This window comes from Suncus etruscus, chromosome 2 (assembly GCF_024139225.1).
Source record: "Suncus etruscus isolate mSunEtr1 chromosome 2, mSunEtr1.pri.cur, whole genome shotgun sequence".
Classification (NCBI taxonomy): Eukaryota; Metazoa; Chordata; class Mammalia; order Eulipotyphla; family Soricidae; genus Suncus; species Suncus etruscus.
This window is the reverse complement of record NC_064849.1, coordinates 126,208,891-126,224,567: the sequence shown is the minus strand read 5'-3', so window position 1 is coordinate 126,224,567 and position 15,677 is coordinate 126,208,891. Positions and strand designations below refer to the sequence as shown.

The 15,677-nt window shown below is 35.5% G+C and overlaps 1 non-coding gene across 1 annotated transcript; it reads left to right on the top strand.

Annotated features, from left to right (window-relative positions):
• Positions 1–14,546: 14,546 nt before the first annotated feature.
• LOC126002144 (U6 spliceosomal RNA) lies at positions 14,547–14,655 on the top strand. The gene has a single exon (XR_007492919.1). It is a non-coding gene; the product is annotated as a U6 spliceosomal RNA (small nuclear RNA).
• The last annotated feature ends 1,022 nt before the right edge of the window (positions 14,656–15,677 follow it).

Genomic DNA, 15,677 nt, shown 5'->3' with positions numbered 1-15,677 from the left:
AGGATTTTTCTAAATAGCTCACAGAGACCACAGCTTGAATCTTTTTTGGTGAAAAGAAATTTTGATCACTTGTCTATATCATGAGTTATACCCAAACTGGCCACCTTCAGTCAGGTTGGATTGATGACAGAATTTAAATATTCTTTTTTTTTTTTTTTTTTTTTTTTTTTTTTGTGTTTTTTGGGTCACACCCGGCAGTGCTCAGGGGTTACTCCTGGCTCCATGCTCAGAAATTGCTCCTGGCAGGCACGGGGGACCATATGGGACGCTGGGATTCGAACCGATGACCTCTTGCATGAAAGGCAAATGCCTTACCTCCATGCTATCTCTCCAGCCCAGAATTTAAATATTCTTAAATAAAAATTTTGCTAAGACCTATCTGGAAACTGGTTTACATCCTCTTCTATCTGTTATACAGATGTAGCTTCATATAAGCCTCAGAACATCAGTCACTAAAATGAGTCCAGCAAAGAGATGCTTATCCCAGAAAGCCTTAAGGAAACATTTTAATGATTTCTTTCTTGCCTTTTGTCTCATTCTTTCCTTTCTTTTTAAAAATATTTTATTAATATCTTTAAACACTTTGATTACAAATATGATTGTAATTGAGTTTCAGTCATGTAAAGAACACACCCTTTCACCAGTGAAACATTCCCACCACCAATGTCCCAGATTTCCCTCCTCCCCACCCTATCCCTGCCTGTACTCTAGACAGGTTTTCCACTTCCTTCGTTCATTCACATTGTTATGATAGTTCTCAATGTAGTTATTTCTCTACACTGACCACTATTTCTGGTGAGCTTCATGTAGTGAGCTGGACCTTCCAGCCCATCTCTCCTTTTGTCTCTGAGAATAATTGCATAAATGTCTTTTATTTTTCTTAAAACCCATAGATGAGTGAGACTATTCTGCGTCTATCTCTCTCCCTCTTACTTATTTCACTCAGCATAATAGATTCCATGTACATCCATGTATAGGAAAATTTCATGACTTCATCACTCCTGATGGCTGCATAATATTCTATAGTGTATATGTACCATAGTTTCTTTAGCCATTCATCTGTTGAAGGGCATCTTGGTTGTTTTCAGTCTGGCTATTGTAAATAGTGTGGCAATGAATATAGGTGTGAGGAAGGGATTTTTGTATTGTATTTTTGTGTTCCTAGGGTATATCCCTAGGAGTGGTATAGCTGGATCATATGAGAGTTCAATTTCTAGGTTTTGGAGGAATCTCCATATTGCTTCCATAAAGGTTGGACTAGATGGCATTCCCACCAGCAGTGAAAAAAGAGTTCCTTTCTCTCCACATTCCCGCCCGCACTGCTTGTTCTCACTCTTTGTGATGTGCAACAATCTCTGGTGTGAAATGGTTCCTTCCTTCCTTCCTTCCTTCCTTCCTTCCTTCCTTCCTTCCTTCCTTCCTTCCTTCCTTCCTTCCTTCCTTCCTTCCTTCCTTCCTTCCTTCCTTCCTTCCTTCCTTCCTTCCTTCCTTCCTTCCTTCCTTCCTTCCTCCTTCTCTCTTTCTTTCTTTCTTTCTCTCTTTCTCTCTTTCTCTCTTTCTTTCTCTCTTTCTCTCTTTCTTTCTTTCTTTCTCTCTTTCTTTCTCTCTTTCTCTCTTTCTCTCTCTCTCTCTCTCTTTCTTTCTTTCTTTCTTTCTTTCTTTCTTTCTTTCTTTCTTTCTTTCTTTCTTTCTTTCTTTCTTTCTTTCTTTCTTTCTTTCTTTCTTTCTTTCTTTCTTTCTTTCTTTCTTTCTTTCTTTCTTTCTTTCTTTCTTTCTTTCTTTCTTTCTTTCTTTCTTTCTTTCTTTCTCTTTCTTTCCTTTCTTTTCTTGGATAATACCCCAGCTATTCTCAGATATCCCTCTGATTTTCAGGGGCAATGGGGATTATATGGTACCAGAAATTGAACCAGGGTCTGCTGAATGAAAGGAAAAAGGTACTACTGTTAAACTATCTTTCTGACCCTTGGCCTGCTAAGTTTTCAAAGGCAGTTGACTGGTGTATCATCACATAAAATAAAAACCAGAATTTGAGAACTTCAAAAATTCTCTATTTTGGTTCAATTCTTAGAAAATATTAAGAAAATTAAAATAAAAATCTTTACTTGAGGACTTACTCTGACGATGAGTTGAAAACAATTACATAGAGAGTGTGAAAATAAAACAAAAATAAAAATAAAAATTATACAGTACTGTTGAAGGGCATCTCAGTTGTTTCCAGAGTCTGGCTATTATAAATAGTGCTGCAATGAAAATAAGTGTGAGGAAGGGATTTTTGAATTGTATTTTTGTGTTCCTAGGGTATTTAGGAGTAATATAGCTGGATCATAATGAAGTTCAATTTTCAGTATTTTGAGGAATCTCCACATTGTTTTCCATAAGGGCTGGACTAGATGGCATTCCCACCAGCAGTGAATGAGAGTTCCTTTCTCTCCACATCCCCTCTAGCACCGATTGTTCTTGTTTATTGTGATATGTGCCAGTATCTGTGGTGTGAGATGATACCTCATTGTTGTTTTGACTTGCATCTCTCTGATGATTAGTGATGCAGATATTTTTCATGTGTTTTTTGGCCATTTGAATTTATTCATTTATTCTTTGAGAAATTGTTCATTTCTTCTCCCCAATTTTAGATTAGATATTTTTTTCCTTGTTAAATTCTGTCAGTGTCTTGTATATTTTGGATATTAGGCCCATATTTGATGATTATTGGCTGAATAGTTTCTCCCCTTCAGTGGGTGGCTCTTGTATTCTAGGCACTATTTCCTTTGAGGTGCAGAAGATTCTCAGCATAATATAGTACATCTGTTTATCTCGCTTCCACTTGTTTGGAGAGTTCTGTTTCCCCTTTAAAGATGCCTTTAGTCTCAATGTCATGGAGTGTGATACCTACATGTTGTTTCAGGTTTGATATTAAGGTATTTAAACCATTTGGATTTGACCTTTGTGCATGGTGATAGATGGAGGTCTGAGTTTGCTTTTTTGCAAGTGGCTGACCAGTTGTGCCAATACCACTTGTTGAAGAGGCTTTCCTTGCTCCAATTTAGATTTCTTGACCCTTTATCAAAGATGAATTGATTGTATGTCTGGGGAACATTCTCTGAATACTCAAGTTTAGTTCACTGATCTGAGGGTCTGTATTTATTCTAATATTATGCTGTTTTAATGACTATAGCTTTGTAATACAATTTAAAGTTGGGAAAGTGATGTCTCCCGTATTTCTTTGCCCAAGGATTGCTCTAGCAAATATTTTAATAGCATAAAGCATATTTTTAAATTCCAGAAATGTACAAGCAATATATTTCCAATTCTTTTAAATATAAACAGGATGGAGATATTCTGATGGGAATATAAGAAATTTTAGTTCAAAAAAGTGTTGGGCTGGAGTGATAGTGCAGGAAGTAAAACATTTGCCTTCCATACTGCTAACCATGGCTTGATCCTCAGTACCACATAAAGTTCCCTGACCATTGGTACAAATGATCTCTGAGCTCTGATTCTTAATTCTGAACACTGCAGAATGTGCCCAAACCTCTCTAGCTCCAGAAATTGTTATATAATAAAGGAATACACTCTAACCTTTCTTATAACACAATACCCTCCAAAAATTATTTTCCTAGTTGAGGCAACATAGTTACAGTAGTTTTATGATCATTCTTGTAATGAATAAAATCACTACACCTCATGTCACCAGAGTACAAAAGACCATCTACCACTATCCAAACGTCACTTCTGGTCTTCCGTTCTTACCCTTCAATTTTTCCTCTACTCCCATCTGATAACAGTTCTGTAGTCAAAGGGAATCTGGGATTTTTTTTTGTAATCAAGGGATTATGTCTTTAAGAATTGATTATTTTTTTTAAAGTTTATTTACTGCTTATGAATGAAGTCACCTGATATTTGTCCTATTCTCTGGCCCAAATTCAATTAGCATGACCCTCTCTAGTGCCATCCAAGTTGTAGCAAAAAGGCAAGATTCTATCTTTTCTTACATCTGTGTACTGTTCCTTTTGAATATGTATCATGACTTTACTCACTCTTTTATCATTGGACACAAGTTGCCTTCATATTTTATTATAAACATTGTAAATAATTATAATTGTTGCCAGGTTGTTGCAAATAGTGCTGCAATGCACATAGCTGTTCATCTATCTCTTTTAACTACTATTTTATGTTATATGCAAAGAATTAGAATGACATGGGGACACAGGAGTTCTATTTTTAACTTTTGAAAGAAATCTACAAATTATTTTCCAAAACGTTTATACTAGACATCAATCCCACTATGTGATTAAGGTTTATTTTTCACCATATCCTCACTACACTGGTGTTTTGGTCTTTTTGGCATAGACCTTTATAACCTGTATTAGGTGGAATTTTCTTGTTTTAATTTGAACTTCCCTGATAATATATGATGTTGAACACATTTTCATATGCCTATTGGCCATCTATATAAATCCTAGAAGATGTGTCTGTTTGTAACCTCATTCCATTTTTTGATGGTGTTGTATTTTTTCTATGAAATTTTAATATTTTAAATATCTTGGATATTGGTTTTTTACTGAGTATGGTGTGAGAATATTTTTTCCCATTCAGTAGGATGACTTTATGTTAGCCCTAGTTTCTTTCTCTGTGCAAAAACAGTTTAGTTTGATATATTCCCAGTTGTTTATTTTTGCCTTTATTATTATTGAATACATCTTTGAGATCCATATCATGGAGAATTTAACCTGTTACTAAATGTATTTTATGAATTTTGATTTAATATAAAGCTCTTTAATTCATTTTGGAAAGTTACTATGTTCACCACAATACCACCAATATCTTTTGAGCTATCTGCATATGATGTAAGATAAAGGTCCAGTTTATTTACTTATACAAGTGAATATACAGTTTCTCAGCCCCACCTTACAACTAAACTTGGAAATTTTTATATGAGATGATAGATATCATTATGCAAAACTTTTCTATATATATTTGGGGCACTCAGGGATTACTCCTGGCAGGCTCAGGGAACCATATGGGATGCCGGCGATCAAACAGCATAGTATTGGAACAATGACAGACTTTCAGACGAATGAGTCAGAATAGAATATCTAGTGACAAACCCCCAAGAATACGGTCAACTAAATTTTACAGAGGAGATGAGAAATTAAAATGGAATAGACGCCTCTTCAATAAATGGTGTTGAAAAATTTTATAACCATAAGTAAGAAATTAAAGTTGGCAATACCCCCCAAAGCATTGAACAGATTTAATGAGATCCCTCTAAATATACCCATGACCTTCTTCAAAGAAATGGATCAAACACTTCTGAAATCTATTTTGAACAATAAACATGCATGAATAGCTAAAGCAATTCTTGGGAAAAAGAATATGGGATGCTTTACTTTCCCCAATTTTAAACTGTATTACAAAGCAATAGTTATCAAAACAGTATGTTATTAGAATAAAGACAGATCCTCAGATCTGTGGAATAGACACTTTTTCAAAGAAGAAATACAAATTGCCAAAAGACACATGAAAAAATATCCACATCACTAATCATCAGAGAGATGCAAATCAAAACAACAGTGAGGTATCATCTCACACCACAGAGACTGGCACATATCACAAAGAACAAGAACAATTGGTGCTGGAGGGGATGTGGAGAGAAAGAAACTCTCATTCACTGCTGGTGGGAATGCCGTCTAGCCCAGCCTTAATGGAAAATAATATGGAGATTCCTCAAAAATCTGGAAATTGAACTTCCATATGATCCAGCTATACCACTCCTAGATACCCTAGAAACACAAAAATACATTTCAAAAATCCCTTCCTCACACCTATTTTCATTGCAGCACTATTTACAATAGCCAGAATCTGGAAACAACTGAGATGCCCTTAGGGTATCTGGCTAAAGAAACTATGTCTAAAGAAACTATGGTACATATACACTATGGAATATTTTGCAGCCATGAGGAGAGATGAAGTCATGAAATTTTCCTATACACGGATGTACGTGGAATCTATTATGCTGAGTGAAATAAGTCAGAGGGAGTGAAATAGACACAGAATAGTCTTATTCATTTATGGATTTTAAGAAAAATAAGACATTTTTGTAATAATTCTCAGAGACAATAGAGATTGAGAGCTGCATGATCCAGCTCACACAATATGAAGCTCACTTAAAATAGTGGTGAGTGCAGTTGGAGTAATAACTACACTGACAACTAACATAACAATGTGAATGAAGGAAGGAAGTAGAAAGCCTGTCTCAAATACAGGCAGAGGGTATAGTGATGTGGGGGATTTGTGGCATTGGTGATGGGAATGTTGCACTGGTGAAGGGGGGTGTTCTTTATATGACTGAAACCCAACTACAATCATGTTTGTAATTAAATTGTATAAATAAAGATATTAAAAAAAGAAATTAAAGTTGGATACATATATCACCTTACACAAAAGTCAAGTCAAAGTGGATCAAAGACCTTGAGATCAGATCTGAATCTATAAAGTACATCGAGGAAAACATAAACAGAAAACTTCCAGACCTAGACCTCAAAGGAGTTCTCAACCATAACTCTACTGGCTAAGGCTACAGAATCAAAACTGAATAAATGGGACTATGCTATATCAACCTTAAACGTTTCTGTATGGCCGAACAGACATAGGCTAAACCTAAAATACAACCAACAAAGTTGGAGAAAATATTTGCACTATATATAAGGGATGATATCTAAGATATACAAATTACACACAAAGATGAGGAAATTAACAGGCACCTCTCTGAGGAAGACAAATGGCCAACAGGCAAATGAAAAAATGCTCACCATCATTTATCTTAAGTGAAATCCAAATTAAAATGACAATGAGGTATCATCTTAAACCACTGAGGATGGCCCAAATAAAAAATACTGGCAATTATCTATGTTGGAAGGATGTGTGGAAAAAGGAACTCTCATCCACTGCTGGTGGAAAAATCTGGTTCAACTCCTATAAAAATATGGAGAGTTCTCAGTAAACTCATAATTGAGATGCCATATGATCCAATTTTTTTGGTTTAGATACTCAAATACTTCTGTTATTTTGGCAAAATAACATCCATACAAGGATATATGCACACATACTATTCATCACATCACTCAGTACAATAACTAAGAGTTTGAATTCATCTAGATGCCCAGAAAAAGAGGAATGGATCATGAAGATGTAGTACATACACACATATATGTTTATATATAATGGAATACTACATATCTGTAAGGAATGATGCAATCATACAATTTGGAATTATGCAACATGGATGGAACTAGAATACATTATGTTAAATTAAGTGATCCAGAGAAGGATAAATATTATATGATATTACTTCTGTGATATTCAGAATAACTTCACAAAGCAATACAATGGTTTAAATGGTGGTTTTTTATGGCCCCAATGTATATTACAGAGAAGAAAAGAAATAGAGTGGAGAAGAAAGACAGATATGAAATAACGGGACAAGTGTCAAGGGGACTCAGATGCATTGGTAATGTTATGGAAGGACAATGCTAAGTATTCAAATCACGGAGTCAATAATAATGAAATTGTGAGACCCAAACTTTAACAACCAAAATTTTAAAAGGTGCCTGTTACAATGGTAGACTGGAGCAGGAGAGAGGTGTAGAATGGATGGACCCAGGAAACATTGGTGGATGGAGGTTGACATTGGTTGTGGAATTGGTGCTGAAACATTGTATGTCTAATCTTTAACTATGAATAACTTAGTTACATCTCAATGTTTCATATAAATAAAGGTAACAAATGGTCTAATTTTATTTTAAAGTTGATAATTTTGGATTCTTAGGTAAATTTAATGGAATTCAAATGTAGATTATTTTAAAGTACTTATTAGAGCATAAAAGTATATGAGAGAAGTATATTTCATACATAAAATATCATGAAATTGTAAATATTTTTAATGGATGGATTATCAAAGTTTTAAATAGATGAGTGAATTAAAAATCAATTTACAATGGTGACAATTATACTGTAAATGAATATTTTCTGTGAAGGCTATACTTTTTATTCAGATGTAACTTTAGATAGTAACATATTTTGACATTTTCCTGAGCATATATTTTATAATAGTGACTTTGAGATGAAGAGATACTATTGGGGTTAAGCATTTGCCTTGCATGTAGTTGACTCTTGTTGACTCCTGAGTACCTCCAAGAGTCATCTCTAAGCAAAGAATCAAAATACTTTCTATAGGGCCCCAATAATAATAGGAATTTTATTCTTTAAGCTGTTTAGACTCACAGACCTTGCTGTCACCTTTCATTGCTTTTATTCTCCCCAAACCACAATAAAACTTACACAGAATATCTCTTAGAACATGATATAACCATATGTCTTTTTAAAAAACCTTTTATTTTTAATTGGTATTAAATGAATTTCCATCTGGTTAATAAATATCTATATCATTCCTATGTAATCATAAGAAAGGTACAAATATGATCAACTTTCATAAACACCACCAATTCAATGTAGGAAAATGCCTCTTTGTAGAATGGAGGAAATGAAAGAGAGATACAGAAGAGGACTTTAGAAAACAGCTCTCTCGGGCTGGAGCGATAGCACAGCGGTAGGGCATTTATTTGCCTTGCACACAGCCGATCCAAGACCGATTTCAAGTTCGAATCCCGGCATCCCATATGGTCCCCCCAGCCTACCAGGAGTGATTTCTGAGCACAGAGCCATGAATAACCCCTGAGCGCAACCGGCTGTAAACCGCCCCCCCCCCCAAAAAAGAAAAGAGCTATATAGGTTCATTAAAAAATTAACTGAACTTAAATGAATGCAAAGAAATCAAGGTCACCTATGTTTATCCAAAAGTCAACTCTTCTAAAATAACCAATGTACTTGCTTCAGATGTCTCTATGTCTCTTTAGTCCAATTAGGTTACGATAGCTTGTACATGGCATTCTGTTGCAGGCCTGGGATATGACTCAGGGTCTCTTCTGCTGTCATTAAAAGCATCATCTATGAGGGCTCTGACAAATGGTATTTGAAAATACATTCCGTTTTTGAGCCAGGGTGCCTGATGAAAACCGTGTGCATCTTTACTGTTCCTTGCAGCACACAATTGATGATTAAATCTCTGGTCTGCCAGTCAAGCCTGTTGAAAGCATCTTGAGCAATCTAAAGCTGTTTCACCACTCCCAAACTCACAAATCTTTTTTTTATGAAAACATTGGTCCTTTTCACTTTGTCACTTCTGAATTTAATTAGAGTGTTTTTGCCTGATCATCTCATGTTTTGGAGTGCAAATATAGACCTTAACTCTTAGACAGAGTCATGTGGAATGGTTCTATAATACCATGGAGTTCAAATTCTGTAGTCACTCCTGATGAATTATTCTGCAGGAATATAGAGGGAAGAAAGATAAGAAAGATGAAATTCATGAATTCAGCAGGTGGAGGTCTTCGGGCATTCTAGAAGAGTGACAGACATTGAACTGAGGGTGAACTGAGAATTGAACTGTGGGTGGACTCTATGGAAGAGCTGCTAGTTGGACATACTCACCTTTAAAAAAATAAATGCCTGTTGAATGCTTATCTAAATCTTTATTTTATTTACTTTTTTACAATTCCTCATGAACTTATATAATATATATTTTAAATAATATCTTTATTTAGGCACCATGATTACAAACATGTTTGTAATTGGGTTTCAATCATAAAAAGTACCAATGGAACTTTCCAACTACTAGTGCTCCCCATCTCCCTTTTCCCCTACTCCCTGCCTGTACTCAAGACAGCCATTCTATTTCCCACATGCACAGCCATTGTCATGATAGTTATTGGTGTAATTATTTCTCTAACTGCACTCACCACTCAGTGTTGTAAGTTTCATATTGTGGCTGATCTTCCCAGACCTCATCTCTATTGTCTCTGAGTATTATTAAAATACTGTCTTTTATTTTTCTTAAATTCCATAGATAAGTGGGAGTATTCTGTGTCTACCTCTCTCCCTCTGACTTTTTTCACTCAGCATAATAGTTTCCATGTCCATCCATGAATAGGAAATTTCATAATTTAATTTTTCCTGATGGCTACATTGTGTATATGTATACATACATTGTGTATATGTATTATTGTGTATATGTACCATAGTCTCTTTAGTCACTCATTTGTTGTTGGACATCTGGGTTGTTTCCAGATCTGTAATGAATAAATGCATGAAGATGGAATTTTGTATTGAATTTTTGTGTTCCTAGGATATGCCTCTAGGAGTGGGTATAGATAGATATATGGAAGCTCAATTTCCAGTTTTTTTTTTTTTTAGGAATATACATATTGTTTTCTAGAAAGGTTGGACTAGATTGCATTCCCACCAGCAGTGAATGAGAGTTCCTTTCTCCCCACATTCCCGCCAGCACTGACTATTCTTGTATTTTTTTATGTGTGCTAGTCTCTGTGGCATGAGATGGTACCCCATTGTTATTTTGATTTGTATCTCTTTGATGATTCTTGATGTGGAGCATTTTTTTTTTTCATGTGTCTTTTGACCATTTGTATTTCTTCTTTGAGGAAGTGTCTATTAATTTCTTCTTCCCTTTTATAGATGGAGTTAGATTTTTTTCCTAGTTAAGTTCTGTCAGTACCTTGTATATCTTGAATATTAGCCCATTATCTGATGGATATTGGGTGAATAGTTTCTCCCATTCTGAGTGGCCTTTTTATCCTAGTCACTACTTCTTTTGAGGTGCAGAAGCTTTTCACTTTAATATAGTCCCATTTGTTTAACTAAGCTTTCAGTTATTTGGACAGTGGTGTTTCCTCTTTGGAGATACCTTTAGTCTCAATGTCATGGAGTGTTTTACCTATGTGTTCTTCTATATACTTTATGGTCCTGGTTCTGATATCAAGGTCTTTAATCCATTTATGTTTGACCTTTGTGCATGGTGTTAGATGGAAGTCTGCATTTGCTTTTTGCATGTGGTTGTCCAATTAGCCAACACTACTTGTTGAAGAGACTTTTCTTGCTCCATTTTGTGTTTCTTGCCCTTTGTCATGAGGAACATTGGTGGTGGGAATGTTGCACTGGTTAATAGGGGTGCTTTTTTATGACTGAACCCAACTATAATCATGTTTGTAATCATGGTGTTTAAATATATTATTAAAAAAACAAAGATTGATTGTATGTCTGGGGAACATTCTCTGAATTCTTAATTCTATTTCATTGATCTGAGTATATGTTTTTATTCTAGTACCATCCTATTTTTTTTATTTGTGGTTTTTGGGCAATACCCGGTGACACTCAGGGGTTATTCCTAGCTATGCACTCAGAAATCGCTCCTGGCTTGGGGGACCATATGGGACATTGGGGGATCAAACCACAGTCTGTCCTAGGTTACCTCAGGCTAGGCAGACACCTTGCCACTTGCACCACTGCTCTGGCCCCTAGTACCATCCTGTTTTAATGACCTGTGCTTTGTAATACAATTTAAAGTTGGGGAAAGTGATGCCTCCCATCTTCTTTTTCCTCAGGGTTGCTTAAGGTATTTTGGGGTGTTTATTGTTCCAAATGAATTTCAAGAGTATTTTATCCACTTATTTGAAGAATGTCATGGTATCCTTAGAGGATTTGCATTGAGTCTGTACAATGTTTTGGGGAGTATTGCCATTTTAATTATGTTAATCCTCCCAATCCATGAGCAAGGTATGTGTCTTCATTTTCTTGTGTCCTCTTTTATTTCTTGAAGCAGTGTTTTGTACTTTTCTTTATAAAGGTCCTTCACCTCTTTAGTTAAGTTGACTACAAGGTATTTGAGTTTTTATAGCACTAACGTGAATGGGATTTTTAATGTCCATTTCTTCTCTATCATTATTGGTGTATTGGAAGGCCATTGATTTTTGCGTGTTACTTTTGTAACCTGCCACTTTGCTATATTAATCTATTGTTTCTATAAACTTTTTACCATAACAAAGTAGGTTTCATTCCAGAGATGCAAGGATGGTTTAACACACACAAATCAATGAACATAATACACCATATCAACAAAGGAAAAATTAAAAAATATGATCAAATAGATGCTAGAAAGCATTTGATAAGGTCCAACATCCATTCATGATAAACAACAAGATGGGAATAGAAGGAACTTTTCTCAATATAGTCAAGGCCATTTACCACAAGCCAATGGCAAATATTATATTCAATGGAGATAAACTAAAAGCCTTTCCTCTAAAATCTGGTACAAGACAAGGCTGTCACTTCTTACCACTTCTATTTAACATAGTACTAGAAGTGCTTGCCATAACAATTGGGCAAGAAAAAGATATCAAGGATATCCAGACAGGCACTGTTTGCAGATGACATACTACTATAATTAGAAAACCCTAAAGATTTTAATCTGGATCTTTAGAGAAACTTTAAAGAAACTATTATTCATGCATGTAGTTTGAAATTGGTAGTGTAAAGAGAGTAGTGAGTGGTTCATGACTTGGAATCTAAAATACAGGCAACCACAAATGCATTTCTAAGTAAGCATTGCATTTATACTGTTTAAGTGAATTTTACAATTTTCTTTGCATTTAACTGTTCAAATTAGATAGTGCAGAACAAAATTATGGGTGACAAAAAGATCCTCTCTCTAACCTCTACTATCTATACCATTACTACCAATAACAAAATTCCCAGTGTTCACTAATGTTTCTGTATTTTCCCATTGGGAAAATTTCCAGAAGGACACATTCATGTTATTGAAAAATGAAAGGTCATTAGGTCATTAAAATTTAGAAGTCAAGTAAATAGATTCACTGCTAGATATAACTTTTTTATAGAGATAATCCCTTCCTGTATTTGTATGTTTTGAATAAATACAAATAACAGATAATTATGTATTTAAAATTTTAAACATGAGGAGCAGGAGTGATAGAACAGTAAGTAAGGTGATTGCTTTGCATGCGGCTGATCAGAGTTTGATCTCTGGCACCCCAGATGGTCTTCTGAACACTACCAGGAGTATTTCCTGAGTGCAGAGTCAGGAGTAACCTTTTAGAAAACTAAAATATAAAAATCCATTAACTCTCACCAGTCACACCTTCCTTGATAGTGCTGACCTTGAACTAATTAATTGGTAAGTATTACTAAGCCTTGGTTTCTTATAAAAACAAGGATTACTGAAATATGACAATGATTCTTTCCACCTTGAACATCTTGAGCTTTTAAAAATGTATTCCTGGGCCCGGAGAGATAGCACAGTGGCGTTTGCCTTACAAGCAGCCAATCCAGGACCAAAGGTGGTTGGTTTGAATCCCGGTGTCCCATCTGGTCCCCCGTGCCTGCCAGGAGCTATTTCTGAGCAGACGGCCAGGAGTAACCCCTGAGCAACACCGGGTGTGGCCCAAAAACCAGAAAAAAATGTATTCCTAAGCAAATAAAATATAATACACATCCATTATGTATATAGTTACATGTATGCATATAAATTAAACCTGTTTTGGGCAATATATATAGCCTATTGCTAGCTATGATTTACTTCAAGTATGAGAAAAAATTGTAGATGGAAAGGAGAGACATTCAGGCCTCTGTAACTAGAGATCTTGGTATTTGCACAGGTCATAGGATGAAGTCTAGGATAGAGGTTTTCTTTACAGTTCTAGAAGTTCTGTTCCATCACTGTTGTTTTAATCAGAAAGACAGATTTTTTTTTTTAAAGTCCACTTTGCAGAAGTAATCTGAGGACATGCTTTGCATGTAGAAGACCTTGGTTTAATCCCTGACACCAAAAAATCTCTCAAGCAGTTCCAGGAGTGACTCCAAATACATAGGTGGGATTAGCTCCTGAGAATACTTGAGTACAGCTTCCAAATAACATAGACACATAAATAATAAAGTAGAATTAAAAGAATTAAAATTTCATAAGACATAGAGTCTGCAAAATATGGGAGTTGTTTATGTAACTCAGAAAAACATGTGTATGTGACAGTATCAAGAGCCCACGAGTAGATCTAATAAAATCTGGTTTATGAGGGAATAAGGACTCAAATTGGAGAGAAATCAGAGATGACTGGGTGAATTCAAAGTTAGTTTGTCTCATTGATCATCAGAGAAAAGTGTGAAAATTTATAAGAGCTATTAGTCACATGACAAATACTCCTTTACTGTAACAGATCCTCAGTATTAGGGTGACAATTAAAAATAATCAAGGGCCCAATTTCATGACTGTCTGCTTTAGACAAACTCAAATATAAACTTACAAATGATGGACTCTACCAAAAATCTTGTGAAAGAGCTTGATTTCTTCTTGGTTGTGATGTAACACAGGTGATGAGGGCTCCTTTAATAGATAAAATCTTACGGATAATTAATTATTTCAAAGACACAAAAGTTGGGACATCTGGTTCATGCTTAAAACTCTTTTCAAGGTGTTTTCACATCTGTGATTTTCTGTAACTCATCCTTAAGGTTTAAAATGGAATATTTCTACCCATTTCACAGATGAGTAAGTCAATGATCATAGCAGATGTCACTTGCTGAAAGCATAATTTTTAATTTATGACAGAAAGAGTTCATCTGGGGTGCTTGCTTCGGCAGCACATATACTAAAAAATTGGAACGATACAGAGAAGATTAGCATGGCCCCTGCGCAAGGATGACACGCAAATTTGAGAAAAAGTTCATCTGGAAAAATATTCTATCCTTCCATTTTGTTTTCAAAGATGTGTCAGGGAGATAATCTGAAGGTAGCAGTCACACTGACATGATCTCTGGCCTGGCCTCTCTCCTTTCACAGATTTTTGTTCTCATTCCCCTTTCATTCCACCCCAAGAATAGATTTCTGGTCTATTAAGAGGAGCTTAGCTCCAAGCTCAGGGGTGGGCATAGTGTCACTGAAAAAACTAGGCTTCTGGCTTCTGGAGCCATGCAGCAGTCAGAAGTTTTCATACAGGCTGGCACATTCCCATGAGTTTTCTGTGGCAAATAAACCCAAATGCTTTACAAAGGGAATAGATTGCAGATGTGGGTATGATAACCTGCAAAGCATGATTTAAATATAGTAATTGTCTCTACCCTGTTCTTCACTGTGGCGACAGCGTTTCTACTATGTGATTAAGAAAAGAATTTCCAGGTCTTGAAACACAGTAAGTGAAGCTTTTAAGAAAGTTAATTGGCTTTGACCAAAAGATGGGAGGGGGGTGCACTTAAAGTATGGGGAATAGGCGAGAACTAAGATAAATGGAAGCTGATGAGTGTTCAAAAGTTTAAAAAGAAGTGCTATCTGCTATTATTATCATCATTATTTTCTTTAGAGATACTTTATCTCTTTATACTTAATTCATTCACTTTCCCCTTTCTCACTTTCTATACTTTTTCTCACTGAATTAACTGCATTTGAAAGGGAAAGGTTTTGCTTGGCAGATTGCTTTACTAGGTCACCTCTCCTGACTCTGCTTAGCAGACTTTGCTTCTGAGCTCTAAAAGAATGGTGAAAGTCAGAGGTTACCCAGGTCAGTTTTCCACCTACCAAGACTTTTCCCCCAGTAGTCTTTGTAGGGAGGGGATATCTCCAGCTAGTAACCTGTAAAAGTGACTTCACCTTTAAACCAATATTACTGTCTAAATGTCATATATCTCAACTTTTTATTACAAATGATTTTAGGTCAAACAGCTATAAGTATATAAAACTGGTTTAAATATGTGTTTTTATA